Raw genomic sequence first — 14,914 nt, 5'->3', positions numbered from 1 at the left:
GTGCGGGAGCGGGAGCCCCGGGCTGCGCTTGAACCGCCGTGGCTGTGCTGCGGTTACCGAGCCGGCGGCTTTAACCCCCGCGTCCGCGGCTTCCGTCCGAGCCCGGTTCCGGCTGTGGTTTTGTAGGGACAGTTGCCGTCCCTAACGTCGTCCCGGGAGGGGAGGGAAGCCTCTGCCGGCGAGGCAGTTGTTTTCCCTTCGACAGACTTGTTAAATAAGTCACCTTTTTTACAAGGGAGACCCTGTTAACGTCCTTGTACCGGCCCGCCCGGTGCCGCAGGCGGGAGGGAGGCCGGGAGGGGCCAGGAGCCCCGCAGCCCCCTCAGCCGCGCCCTCAGCTCTGGTTCCCCGCTGCCGCTCGGGGAGGTCCCCGCGTACCGCCGCTGGCGCCGCGGACCAGTACAACGCCTGTCCGTTCCTACAAGCGCCGTGGGTTCTCGGAACAGGCGGGGTTAGTCACCCGTACGCCGCGCTGAGGCCCGGGAATTGGGAGTCGGGCGTTCCCCAGCCTGCGGGAGGACAGAGGGATGCGGGGGGACGGACACGTCCGACCGTCACCGGTTCAGGTGCTCTGAAGGGTCTCGGTTCTCCCCCTTGACCACGGGGAACTCCTCCTAAACTTAGGCCAGAGTCCAGGTTTAGATGGCCAGGTAGCCTAAAATACCCACCACGCCATGCCCTCTGTCGTGTGCTGGTTAGGAACGGGACTGGAACGCGGCTCCAGCTCCCGAGCCCCCGGTCCCAGCCCTCGCAGACCCCGGCTGCTCGGTAGTTCCACTTCCCGCCTCCCAGCCGGGTGAGCTGGTGTTGGCGTGCCCGTGACCCCACGGGAGGGGACAGGGGAGCGGGCCAGGCACCCGAAGGGTTCCCGTCAGCTCTGTGGAGGAAGCTGGCTGCTCGCTGCTCCTCCCCGGCGCTGTCCTGGCCAACGTCCCCTTCCTCACACGCTGACCCCCCGAGCAGGAGGGCAGCACGGGTCGGCTGCGTTGCTTCCACGTTTGGTAGGGTGCTACCGATTCGCACTTCACGTGCCATCGCAGCTTGTCCAGAACCTGCCATTTTCACCATTCCTTTGCCATGCCTTTTGAATTACTCGTTTTAAAATGAATTATTTATTATTTCTGTTTCTCAAAGACCACCGACACAAGTCAGGCCCGCGGACTGAGCCCCAGCACCAACACGCTGTGCAAACAACCCACCAGCACGAACCTCTAGTAGCGATGTCAGATCCAAGGTCTGCCCCGACTGTTTAGCGGAGGACAACATTTGGCAACTGAAACACGATTCCTTTGCAAAGGCGTCTGTTTATTTCCCCTCCTTTGACAACCTTCCTCCAGAGCAGCGGTGGCAAGACTCCAAGTGACTCAGTGGGCTTCGAATCTGTCATCAAGCTGTTTTGAAGCACTGTTCCTCTTTTTGGGGCTTTTTTTTTCCTTACCTTACCAATTGCGCATTACATATTTGATTTCCTAAAGCACTGTGAACTGTTGGAGCCTCTGCCCAAAACATGGGTGATATTAACTATGTATGTATAACCGAATTATATATGTATACCCATATGAATTAAATTTAATCTGGCAAATGAATAGAAATTAAACAAGTCAACCAACAAGTGCATCCGTTCCCCTGCGTACAACACGCCGGAGACCTTTAACACTTCAGGACAGTAAAAGCCAGATCTGAAATCTCAACGCAAATCGCAACCTGCCAACCCTGGCCACGCAGGGTGACTGCTGGCCCCTCTGGCCTGGGCGAGGCAAGGCACTAACACCAGCTTGCAGGCTGCTGAGCTCTGCTGGAAAGTCACACTTTCAGGGTTAGGTCCAGAGCCACCTACAGTTACCGGGCAAGCGGGCTTCAGATCAGATCCGAAGTGGAGGACTTCTCCAGACAAAAGCTTCTGGCAAAGGAGCTTTTATTAAAAGGATCCTTCTTCGGTATGATTCATGGACGGGAGGAAGTTGTTCAGTGCCGAATGTCACCGTGCAGATTATCAGATGTCATAAGTCAAAGGCTGGGAAGAGTGCCCTGGTTCCGGCAGCGCTGTCCATGTTCGCACAGACACACACCAATGATCTCCTTGACACCGTTTGTGTGGTGCGGACACTCCTGACTCTGCTAGCGGTAAGACACAGAAGCAGCCTTGTGATTTCAAGCAGCACAAAAAGCATCCAGAGGAGGACTGAAACGCTGGAGCAACCCCAGGAAGGTGCTGTTGGAGGTCAGTCTGTTTGCTTTGTCTGTCTGTCACGAACACTACCATTCGGCATTCTGCTTCCTGAGCGGCATGAAGGTTTCCACAGTTCTTGCATTTTCTCAAATTCTGCCTCAAAGTCCCAAATGACAGCCTGGGGGCCGGTTATAATATCTGCTTCACTTCTGCAGTCACGGAGGTGTTTTTCCCCTACTCGCACAGTAGTCTCAGCGGTTACTGGGCCAAGCGACCTTCTTCCCTCATGCAAACCAGGTGAGGCACGCCTGCTGTCCCCTCTTTTTCTCCAGAAGGACATCACAGAGGGTTTAAAGACAGCAGCCTGCCCGTGCGCTGTTTACATGCAGGTCTGAGAGTGCAGGAAACCGTGAAGGACTGTCACTTCTAAACACATTTAAAAAATAGAAATAAAATGAGAGAGTTATGAAACGACCAGAGGAAAATGTCAGTGTAAGCTAAAAAAAGACATAACCATAGCATTAAATTGCAAAGTTGTGGAAATCGGCCATTATATTTTCTAAGCAGCTGAAATGCAGTTACAGTAATAATGATGAATCAATACAGCCCTGGGCTTTGCAATTTTTCAACCCAGCTCTACTTTTTCCTTTTTAATGATATATACATTAGCTTATCAAGGACTAATGGAAGTTGTAAGCCTTCCACAGCATGTTCTTCACAGTCCTAGAGACAGAGGTATTGTCATTAAACTATCGACCTGACGGATCCCACAATAATTTATTAAACATCTTTTCAATTTTCCATCATTCTCCAATTAACCTCCTCTACGTATATCCCTAGCATAAAGTCTCATCACTGGATATTTTTTATCCAGAGACGCCAGGGATGGCCCAAGATACTTCTTAGTTCACCCTCTGCACGGCGTGGCATCTGCAGAGGGGCAGAACACCAGTTCCCTCTTTCTCAGAGAGGCTGCTGGTATGGTGTTCACCTGGCCAGCAGAACCAAGGGGTTGCTCAACTTCTGAGAGCTTTAATGGTGCAAGTTCCTGTGGGTGGGAACTCCCTCCTCTGACACCTGCGCACCACAGCAGGCACAGTCCTGAGTGGGTTACCAGCATATTTCTACAGCATAAAGAGTTATCCGTTAAGATAATCAGTTAAAATAATATAATTTTCTGAAGCAGCTCCTCTGATCAGACAGTTTCTTAGCCTCTCGCTGCCTCTTTTATACAATAGGATAATAACTATCTAACTTCAGGAGGAAGGATCTTAAGCGTGCTTATTAAGAAAAATAATTATATGCTTTATTATTATTAATAATAAAATAAAACAATAAAGAAAAAATATATGCTTTATTATTAAAAGCATTTTTCAGGCAGCATTGTTGTTGTAACGTGGTACACGACAGCTTAAAGTTGTGTCAGTTAACTTTTCCCAAGAAAAGGCACGTTCAGTATAAAATACTTGGAACATTTTACTTATTTTTAGCTCACTAGGCAAACAATATGGATTATTAGTCTTTCAAGTATAAGAAAATAATATAAGCAGACATAAAACAAGACTTCCAAACACTCTGCCTACACTGAACTGCTGGCGCATCTTCAGTATCGATGTCTTCAGCTTTTACTTCCAGGTACAGAAATGCCCTGCACAAACAAGGTGTCACCCATCACGCGCAGAGCAATGCTCTGTGCTCACGAACCCGAGCACAACGAGTACGTCCGATACAAATTCTACAGTGAAGCGCTGCCCTGCCTTTCACGGTCAGGCATCATACGTCTCTGGCCAATCTGCTGGCTGGAGCTGCGTTCTCACGTGCCAGCCAGCTCCCGCGCCCTTGCAGAGCCAGGCTCAGATGGCTGTGCTCCCACCTGGAAATGCTGCCCCCAAATCCGGTTTCAGCAGTTGCTCAAAAACGTGGTAGCTGTTCCACTGAAGTTTTCAGAGTCCCCCAAATCTTTGTATTTGCTTAGTCCTGTAATAATCATCTTGATGTATAGCCGTAGCCAAGACAGCTTCATTGTGCTAGCTTCCCTTCAGCAAAGTGTCACCAATAGTACATCTTGTTTTAAAACATGGTATTACAAGACAAAGAATCCTAAGCTGAGACTGTTGGAAAATGTTCTGACAAAAATGATATGTGCATAATAAAAATCTAATTATTTTCAAAGTATTCATCTACTTTTCAAGGCAATGAGTCAGAGCATCCGTTTTTTGGGCCCCATCAGGACGACTGACAGAGTGGGTGCCTCTCACCTGGCATATTTTAATCAGGGGTGGGCTCATGCTGTGCTGACCCCGATGTCCTCACTGCCCGCCACTTGGATTAAAGGAACAATGAAATAACTGCTTGCTTGATGGGAACAGAAAGAATGGAAGCGTCTACACGATGAGGAACACAGTGGAAATACAGTGGTCAGGGTCGGGTCTGAGCGCAGCATTCTGTTCAGGCATTCGTGAAAAAAAGGGAGAGTAAAATGAGTAAAACATCCAAGTAAGGTAAAAGATGAAAAACAAACAAAATGGGAGAGAAAGGATGGAGAGAGCTGCTTTTGGGTAGAAAACTGGCCAAATAAGCCTGTTTGGAGTCCTGAGAAAGGAAACTACCCGGCATTTCATGATCTGACTGCTCTTACAGAATCAGGACTTGGTGTGGTGTTTGTTTTTATTAAGACGTATCTGACCTTACCATCAGTTTTTCATCATAACAGAAACAGCCCACAGAGTCTGAGTTTGGCTGTTTGGATCACAAGAATGAAGTGCATTAAAGGTTACTGGGTGGTAGAGGGGCAGGAAAGCAGCTGACACACGTTTGGTTTTGCCGTTTCTCGCTGTGCCAGGTGCGGGTCGCTCAAGGATTGCATCTCACGCACAGGATGGGCACAAGGGCCAGCTCTGTGGAATGATGATCTGAGGGACCAGGGAGGATGATCCAGAACAGGGTGCTGCCAGCCTCCACCACACCCACATGCAGATTTTAAACGTGCCCCTACTGAATACAGCCAAAAACTAAAATGACATTTGTGTCACAACTGCAGCTCTAAGAGTATCTTTCCACATCAGGTATCCCTTTTCTTTTCATAAAGAAGCCAACTAGTAACTCAGTGGCTGTGCCTCAAACAGCACGAGAGGTTTGGAAAGGACTCGTTGGGTCTTTAGGGTCAGTTCTCAGCTGTTGGTGGCAACTGCATCAGGGTAAGGCAGCTCTGGGAAGGACGACCCAGAGCCCCAGGACTCGCGCTGCTGGAAGCCCAGACTTCTGGGTGTTCTCATGTTTCAGCCCAGACTTCTCATGGCCATCGGATACTTGTTTGCTCTTACACGAACATCACCCTTGCTCTTAAGGGAGAGGTGTTTACTTCTGTGTTTACTCCCTGAAGTTTCATAGAGAACAACTGTATCCCTTCTCAGCAGTCAGGTTTTTGGCTAAGCAAATTATTTCAAGATCCTTACATAAGAAAAAATCAGGATTACCCTGGAATGATTCTTCAGTCACGTTTTAAGTTTGTGTCCCTTGATTGAAAGTGACCAGAGCTGCATGCATAATTACAGAGAAGGTTGCAGCAGAGCTTTGTATAATGGTATTAACATTTTCCCCTTCTCCTGGAAATATCTCAGTTGATACATGCTTTTCGTCAGAGCTGCTTCATATTGGGAGTTCTCAGTCATCTTGGGATCAACAAATACATGCAGATTTTTCTCTTCTTCCGTCATTTCCAACTGATGAGCTCCCAGCTTGCAGCAGAGATTCTTGTTAGTAATTCCCAAGTGCATGACCTTGTACTTTCCACTATTAAATTTCATCCCATTTCCACTGTGCCAGCACTCAGTGTTATCCAACGCTTCCAGCGATAGAGATATTCCCTCCGTAGTGCTGGTGCCTCCCAACTTTGTGCCATCAGCAAATGCCATCAGCTCACTCCTACCTTTTGTTCCAAGGCCTGACTGAAACATTATTGTGCAAGATCAAAAGAACATAAGACATGCCTCGCTGGGTCAGCCTGTGGTCCAGCACTCTGTCTCTGCGAGGGGCAGTCAGCGATGGTGCTTAGGGAGAGCGCTGGAGCCCAGCCACCCTCTGCTCCCTCTTCCCTTTGCACTCCCCGTGCATCCACGGGTGGTCTATGTTTGAGGTGACTTCCCTGCCTTTTCCATGTGGCTATTTTTTATGGACCTGTTCTCCATTAACTTATTGAATACATTTTTGAACCTCCTGAAAGTCTCCAAGTCAGTCTTTAAGGAGCTCAGCTCCACCCTCACAGTCTACCTTTCCACCCAAACTATTGTCATCTCTCTGTAGCTAGCTTCTTACCCACCAAATAGCTCCCCAGATAAATGATACGTTTGCCACATGGCACTGTATTTAATATCATATTAAATCCAGTTAGATCGAATCTCTTGTATATCCATTGTCTAGAAAACAATTATCAAAGGTATCATCTTAGTTAAATGCAATCTATCTTTAGTAAACCTATGTCGCGTTTTACTTTATTTCCACTTACTTGTCTGTCCCCAACTACTTTTTCCTTCACATTTTTTCTAAGCTTTTAATGTTCTTGAGGTCAGACTAACAGGTGATGGATTGCTTTTCTTCCTCCTGCTTAAAAACAGATAGTGCTTTGGCAGTTTCTCGGTAATTTATTACCACCCTCAACCTGACAAATTAAAAACTTTGTACTGGACGAGTGAGGATATGTTCCAGGTCCGTCAGAACTGTGGGCTTGGGAACACCTCCCTCCCTAAGCTGCATGTCAGGTCTCCCTTTGGGTACAGTAATTTTGATTTCTATAAAATAATTCTCATTAGCTATCATCCTTTGCCCCGATCATCATCGAAAATAGAGGCAAAAGTCATTTAACATGGGGTCTTACCTAACACTTATTAAAAAGTAGACTGGAACACAAGAAATGGAGAGACTCAACACAAGATGTGGAAAGTCTCCATGCAATGTGTTTAACCGTATTGGTAAAGATAATGCCAAAGAAGACGACAATTTGTGTCACTGAAATAAGCAGCTGGAAGTGCACAGCTTTTCCTGTCACAGTGATGGCACTCCAGCTGGTTCCCCCTCTTTAAAAAACAGAAGGAGCAACCAGCAGGTTCTGCTGTACAAAAGCCCCGGGTCTCCAGGATTCAGCTTCCTGAAGTAGGTCACATTTGATCTCTGTCCAGGCATACTGCAAAAGGCAACCATTTAACAGGGAGTTTTCAAAATTCATATTCTGCTTCCTAATGCTGTCAACACACATCCTTTTCAGATACAGCTATACCGGCTGAACATTTTTTCATTGCTTTTGGGTATAAACGGGCCAGGAATCCTGTTTTTCCCTTCAATTACCTGTATTTCTTCCAAAGTTCCTCTGAAGGTACATATTGACATTCAGATCACATTTGCATTCAGATGATGGCTTGTTGTTGGAAAAAATCCCTTTCGAAGGGCTGATTAACTCCCTTTCAAATGTCTACTGTCCCTGACCAAGGGAGCGAAACTAGAAAACAACTCACTGCATGGCTTATATGTGAGTTTAAAGACATGGGATCCTGTATTTTGTATTGTTCTCTCTGAACATTAACGCTACTTCTAGCTTAAACATGACTTAATGACAGACTGAAGTCCATCTGTTTCAACAACTAGCCTTGGACTCAGAGGGAGAGTCCTGTGGATAATTTAGGAGCGCATTTTATAGTTACTTGCAAGCAAGCATTTTATTTCAGATCAAGGCAAACATGAGGAGCAGGTGGAAATATCTCTCAAAAGTACAACCTGACCTACATACGGTATTGTGAATTAAAGATATGTATAAAAATAAAGCATTAATGATCCATCACACTTGCAACAAAACCCAGACATAAATCTTGCTGCTGAAAAGGAACTCCATTGCACAAGGCTTAGTTAAAGCTTCATTTTGGAAACTGCAGCGCTTCCTGCCAACCGTACCCTGCCACCTCTGACACTGCCGCCATTTCCCTCCCAAGCTTTCTTGTGCCTTTCTGTTGCTTAATGCTCATTTGCTTTATCTCTCACTTGTCTCTCAATTTCCATGTATTTTTTAGCTCTCATGCCTTGCGTTGGCTCCCTGCTCTCCATTACCTCATGCTCTAGGAGCTGCGGGCTGCTCAGGGTGGCTTGGACACTGCATCTATTGGTGGCATGGGGCCACGCATGTTCCTACAGCTGAGCCGAATGTCACAAAAGCAAAGGAGGAAAGCATTGGCCAGAAGGCCTTGTGCACAACAGTGGCTCTTCTAATCAGACAGGGTGTTTCTCCAAGGGACGCACGGGCTTTGGAGGACTCCTAAGGAGGATCCCAGGACTGCAGGCCTCGCTGCCAGCGGATGCTGCGGGGCGTGGGCAGACCTGGGCTCGCAGAGCTCCTCGGCTCCGCAGCTCTCCTCAGCACCCAACTCCAGCCCGCCTCCACCTGTCACCTGCCTCAGGCTGGCCGAGGCGGCCGCACAACCTTCTCCTGGGACACTGTCTCTGCCACCGCATCGCACCTCCTGCCCCAGCGCGGCTCTGGGCTGCCGAGGGCCAGGCCGAGGCCGGCCTCAGCCAGCTGCGGGCGGTTAAGCACCCTCGCAGGGTGCTTAAAAGGAAGAAGGGGAAGGCAGCTTCACCTGCTGAGGGGGAGCAGCTGCTGGGCTCTGGGGATGGCCGTGGCTCCGGCCGCCCGCCCGCCTCCTGAGGGGAGCGGCGCCGCCCGCCGCGCCGCCCCCGCAGAGCGGGGCGAGGGGGGGCCGGGCCCCCCTCAGGGCGGTGGCTGGGCCGCGGAGGGCGGGAACGGCGCGCGCTCGGCCCCGCCCCGCGGAGGAGGGAGGGGAGGAGGAGGCGGCGGCGGGAGCGCGCCTGGCTCCGCCGTGCCCGCGTCCCGTGCGGCCGCCATGTTGTTGTGGCTGTGAGAGGCGGTGGAGGCAGCCAGGAGCCCAGCGACCCCGGCCCAGGCAGGAGGCCGCGCCCCGGGAGGGGGTGTGGGGGCTCCGCGCCATGCCCTGCCCCGCGGTAAGGAGCCGGCGGGGGCGTCCGGGCTCGCCCGGCGTCTTGCGGGGGGGTGGGCCGGCCTGCCGGGCCGGGGCCTGGAGGAGGAGGGCGGCCGGGCTGTCAGCTGCGGGGCTGCGGGCCCGGCACGCCCCCTCGGCCCGCGGGGCGAGGGGCAGCGGCGGGGACCCGGCGCCGGCTCCCTCTGCTCCGCTCTGCTCGGCCGGGGCCGCCGCGGGAGGAGGCGGCGGGCTGAGGCGCTCGCCCGGCACCGCGGCCGGGGGTGGCGGCGGCCTCCTCCCCGGGCAGGCAGGGATGCCGTCCCGGGCGGCGGCGCGTCCATGGGCCTGCCGCGGGGTGACGGCGCGTCCCTTCGCTGTGGGGCTTGGGCTGCCGGGCGGCGCGGACCGGCGAGGGTGGGCTGGCCGCCGCTGGTGGCCGTGGCCGGTGGGCCTCACCTGGCGCCAGCCGCCTCCCTGCCCGTCCCGCGGGGGTGGCTGTCTCCCTGTTGCCCGCGAAGCCGAGCTGAGGGATCGCCTCACGCCGCTGGCAGCGGTGGTCCCGTGCTCGGTTTCTCCTGCTGCTTTGGCCGCGGTGTCAGTTGTGTTCAACTGCCCTTGTGCATGGGGCCAAAATTCCCATTCCTTTTATAAGCGGGACTTGTTAAGGCTTTAATTTTACACAGTGTTGGGGCTTTAATTGTGCCTCTTCCCGTGTTCCTTTTAACAGTCCTATTCTTTTGATGGGATCTGAGCAGATGTTGCCCTTCTCTGGTAAGTAGTGTTTTGCTGCCCCGTTCCCCCCAATATGGAGTTCAAGTTTTTGCATTGAAGTTGTTCCCTCTTCTGTTTGCTCTTTTAGGGAATGTTGTTTTATCAGCAGATGAGACCTCGTGTTCCTTTACCTCTTTCTGTACAGGAAACCGATTTCTTTCCTCTTCATGTGCACTTCCCTCACTGGGGGGAAGGCTGGGTATGAGCTTGTAGCTCTTGCAGACTTCAAGTCTGATAGTCATTCTTCTCCTGTGTGCTTCACCTGTTTGTTTTCTTGTGTGGTGAGCCCATGCAACCATGTGCAATAAGGCTTTCTTTTAGAAGAAAAGAGCTTGTCTGTGAATCATGTCAGGTAGTGCTGAGTGTAGAGGTACAGCTTGGCTTTATGGTGAATATAAAGGTATACACCTGGGTTTAAATACACCTGAACGAGTCCATTGGGAAGGGATGGTAGTGTGACTGAAGGAACTATGGCAGGTTTCTTGTAATACCTGTCATGCTCTAAGCCTTAGTTAAAGAGCTGAGGTGCCTTTTGTCTGTTATTAAAGCATGTGCTGTAGTATATGAAAATTAACTTTTTTGGTGTAGGTGAAGGAGTTTTTATGTTGGAGTGCTTGTAGATAACTTGAGGGGAGGAGGCTGACATCTGATATCTGCATTGCTTCAGCTGTTACTGATCACAGTGGTTTTGGAAGATAGAAAAAGTGCTTTCTTTCATAGTACAGGAAATACTGTGAACTGTAAGCGTTGAAACTTTCTGCGGATAAGTAAAGGTGGGGCAGGGGATTATAAAATGCTTCAGTGACAAGTGTTTGTGTGTGCCTGCTCTGGAGTTTGGGCAGAGGCAAATGTGCAGAAAGAATAACAATGAGCAGTGGTGGTTTTTTGAGTGATTGCACTAAAAGGTGCTCTTGTCCTGCTTCAAATTATAGGAGTGATATATTGAGAATCAAGCTTAGTTCTCTTACTGGCAGTGTTATGGCTACCTATCCTAACAGGATACTGTTAATATCCATTACATTAACTGTCTGCACTAGAAATTATTAAAATATCAATATTAGCCTGCTTAAGTAATATGCTATGCAACCCACAAATGATACCAAGGAATAGGTCAGCTTGATAAACTCTCTTTTTTTTCTATAAAAATGGCCATCCACAGCTGGAGGAGATGGAAATGGAGCATGCCAAGCTTCTGAAGATAGAGGAGATAATATTTTATCTCAGATCTCATTCCACCTACATGCAACCCAGGATGGTGGAGAGAAGTAGTTGTCAGTCTTTCAAGAGTAGGAGGAACGTGGCTATGCAGTACTTTGCTGGCAATTAACCCGTAAAAAAGGAGTAACTTAAGGAGAAGGGTATTGTTAGGCTGCTGGAGTAACGGGCAGAAGCCTGACAAGTCTGCTGTAGCAAGGAAGAAGGAATTGTCTTCATGGAGTGAATTGGAGGAACTGGGTTAGCATCCAGCACAAAGTTTGCGATCTTTTCACTTGCAGAGATCAAAGGGATGTGGTGGCTGTTCCTGCTCTGGTAGTTTCCTACTGGGATGCGTAACTGGATATAATGAGATAGGACTCTTCTACTTGATATCGGCAGTGTCTTCCAGAGCATGTGACTCCAAATAGTGCACTAGTGCTTATCAAATATTGTAAATTAGAATGAAAAGTCCAGATACTTAAATATGCACTTATTTCATAGTTGCTTTCATTGGCTGAATCACAGTAAATAAGTTATGTTTCATTCAAAATAAGCTTCTAAGCACTAAATTGTCTAAGCTGTAATGTGCAACTGTTCTGCATTTGTCTCTAGCTTGAGTAGCTGGTGGTGTAAAGATCTGCCTGTTAGATCCCATATGGGTTTTAACTCTGAGAAATGAGCTTCATGATTTGTAATGCCACCCTTCTTCTAGATATTGGTGCCATAACTTCCCAGTGCTGTTGGGAAAACTTTAGGAATATGCCTAGCACTCAATTCATGCTGTAATTCTTGTGAATTAACTGGATTGTTAAAAGATAACTATTTATTTATCTTTGTGGTGCTTCAAAATTTCAGGGTGATTAAGTGGCTTGCATGAAGAACCTAAAAGTGAAGTTGGTGCTAATTCAGGAATTTGAAATACTGACTTTTTACTGAGGCTTGCTATGCCCGGTAAAGAACTGAAGACCTCAACTCCTAGTGCATTACGACTTCCACCTTGGATGCGTTAATCCTGAATGGTGCAGGATTGCTGTATCCAGATGTGTATTGACTTGCATGCCTGTCAGCTTCTTGTGTCTGCTGCTTGTGGGATGGGCAAAAGTCACAAACTACAGCATTGTTCGGTGTCAACTGTCCTTATTCGGAACGTAGTTGATGACAAACAGCCAAGACTTTGTCCCCTTGCTTTGAGCTGAACAGTTGAGAAGGACTGACAGAATGTACTCAGTATCATAGAAATCTAATTGTAAGCTAGAGCATGAGTAGCCCAGACCTGTTCTTCCCCTCATCTGTTTAATAGTTTCTGGTAGTGGTGTAGAGGAGGTGAAGGCCGGCTGGCTGTAGTGATTCTGGGAGGTAATGTTTTATCCCATAAGGAAGGCCTCAAGTTGGTCTTAGCTGCCAGAGCTAGAGGGAAGAGCAGCCTGTAGTAGCAGGGAAGAAGTGTGGCATTATTTTGTTGAAACCAGTGGTATCTTCTGCCTCTAGTCTGTTATGAAGTGTCTGGATTGTGTTGCTCTGAGCTAAAGGTGCTCTGTTCGCCTTCAGTAAGTAGCAATATGGGCCTAGAAGTGTGTTAGAACTGCAGCTCCACACCATGTGAAGTGAGCTGGGGAAGAAAAGCACAGCAGAAGGCTTTCTGGAATGTTAACTGAAATGGATAAGCTATTTCTGGAGTCATTGAAGTCCATCAAAAAGCACTGTTTTTAAAGGCTTAACTTAAAATACAGTTGCTGATACCTAGCTTTGGTGCATCTTCTGAAACACCTCTGACTGAGAATATTAATCTAAAGTTTAGAAAGCAGCAGTTGGTTTGACATGTGAATGTGACCGTGACGTAAGTGGTTAACTGGAGGTATGCTCTGTAGATCTTACTGGGGGGCAATCGAATACTACTGAGGCATTGCTCCTCCTCATGGGTGTTAATGCTGAAAACAGTTGCAACAAAGTAAGCTTGGTATGATCCAGTTTGAAGTTTTTCTGAAATTTGTATTTGTGTATATATGCATGAGTGAAGCAACTAATGACATTGCAATAGCTATGATTTAGGTGGTGGAACTCTTCCGAACTCTGATAAGGAGAAAAAAAAACCAACCCCAGAGCCTGAACACAACTGCCTAAATAGGTGGTTCTTACCCTTCCTTGGGAGAGTTGGATTTCAGAAGACTTGAGGCTGGATGGCCTTTGTTAGGTGATATTGCAACTAAACTTGTACAAGCTGCTGTGTCGTGGTGTTACCACTTCTTGAAAAAGTTAATACTTTGAACAAGATTCTAGTGGAACTTAATTTTAGAGAAATTAGTCTGTTATTTTTCCTCTTGACTAGGAATGAAGCAAAAAGCTGTAAAGCAGCACTGATAGGATGTTTTGGGGGCAGACTGTTGTACTTGCTACTAGTCATGCCAGTAATGAAATGATAGCTTAAATAGTGTCCTCAATAACACATGCTGCTAGATCTTTAGTATTAAACCCCCTTTTTTGAGAAATTAAACAAATAATGAATTGCAAATACTTCAAAATATAACTTTGTAGTTCAGTGTTAGTTGAAAGTGGACAGAACATCAGAAAAAACAAGCCTTAGAAGGCAAAGCAAGTTGTCTTTTGCCTTGCTCAGCCCACCTTGCTGTCATTTTCAGTGTTCACTTTGATGGACTAACTAGCTACAACAAAAATGAAGTTGGCTATGCTGTTGACAGCTTTCACCTGAGATGTTCATCTAGATGGTGCTTTTACTGACTTTTGTGATATCAGTTCTTTGAGTTACTCTCCAGTGTGTAGCATGGTAGTGGCCAACTTCAGGATTTTCAGCTATTATGTATCTTGTGAAGCATTAGAACTGGTACTAGCTTCGAAGCCTGAGCTTAGCATGGAAAATTGTCCTGTCACTGATGGAATTGGCTTGAAGCTAGAATTAAATCAGAAACCTGGTGTTAGTCTGTGGCTCCTTAGGAGGAGCTGGGTGTTTGGAAGGGCAGTCAGAGGAGACCACTGCCCTGACTGGGGTGTGTTCTTGTAGTGAGAGCTGTGACAGGGCATGTTCAAATGTTTGAGCTTCTGAGACTGGATGCCAAGGCAGGCTGCCATGGGCCTCTGAACTTCCTGAACATGGCCTAGAAGACAGTGAATATCTGTGTAGGAAAGACTTGTTCTGGTAATTGAACTTTGATATTTAACTGTCTTCCTTCCTGTCCTGTATATTGATCTAAAGCTGTATGTTCTGTGCTCCCTTCCATTTGATTTTAGTCCAACCACTCCTGCATTTTCTGTGGAGTGACAGTTTCCATAGGGTTGGATAGGGCTTCTCTGCAGAGTCTCCTTTGGTGTAGTGGCTGGTGCGTACTTCTGGGGAGAGTAAGTGGAAGCCTCCAGTGTGAAGGGAGCTAGAAAGCTCTTCTGCTTCATGGGCAAGCACATGAATGTTAAACCTTTTACAGTACTGTCTTTTTTTATCTTCTGGCAGAACTTTAAAATAAGAAGCTGTGATTGCATTTTAACTTGGTTACAGGAAGATTCGATTTAAATGTGCTTTTCTGCCTGCTGGATTAGGTTCCTGAGAAGGCTTGGGCTGACCAGCACACCTATTAGATCCTGTGAGGTAGAAGCAGGATTTAGGTACTTGGTTTCTTGAGCTGGGGCAGTTCTGCAGACATCTAGTAAACCCAAGGCTAAACATACTTAGGGAATGTTGGGTATCTTGAGCTGTGTTTTTTATATTGGCTTGATTTCAGAGCTAAAGTTATTCTTTACTGGTGCTATCTCTAGCAGATGTGCAGGATCTACCCTCTCAGGTCCTACT

At 48.0% G+C, this 14,914-nt stretch overlaps 1 protein-coding gene and 1 long non-coding RNA gene across 8 annotated transcripts in view; both read left to right on the top strand.

Annotated features, from left to right (window-relative positions):
* Nucleotides 1-58: 58 nt before the first annotated feature.
* Nucleotides 59-4,214, top strand: LOC140659960 (uncharacterized). The gene is made up of 3 exons (XR_012045277.1): nt 59-566; nt 1,135-2,467; nt 3,806-4,214. It is a non-coding gene; the product is annotated as an uncharacterized lncRNA (long non-coding RNA).
* A 4,798-nt stretch (nt 4,215-9,012) lies between these two features.
* The window catches only part of MTMR3 (myotubularin related protein 3), an 87,036-nt gene continuing 81,134 nt past the window's right edge, over nt 9,013-14,914 (top strand). For 6 of the 7 annotated variants that reach the window (XM_072879636.1, XM_072879639.1, XM_072879638.1 and 3 more), the window contains exons 1-2: nt 9,013-9,172; nt 9,878-9,921. The gene's annotated coding sequence lies outside the window, so the exon portion shown is untranslated. The remainder of the gene's footprint in view (nt 9,173-9,877; nt 9,922-14,914) is intronic. The other variant, XM_072879635.1, reaches the window with a different exon arrangement.

The sequence above is a fragment of the Ciconia boyciana genome, chromosome 15, assembly GCF_034638445.1.
Source record: "Ciconia boyciana chromosome 15, ASM3463844v1, whole genome shotgun sequence".
NCBI classification, from domain to species: domain Eukaryota; kingdom Metazoa; phylum Chordata; class Aves; order Ciconiiformes; family Ciconiidae; genus Ciconia; species Ciconia boyciana.
This window is presented reverse-complemented; position numbering and strand designations above follow the sequence as displayed.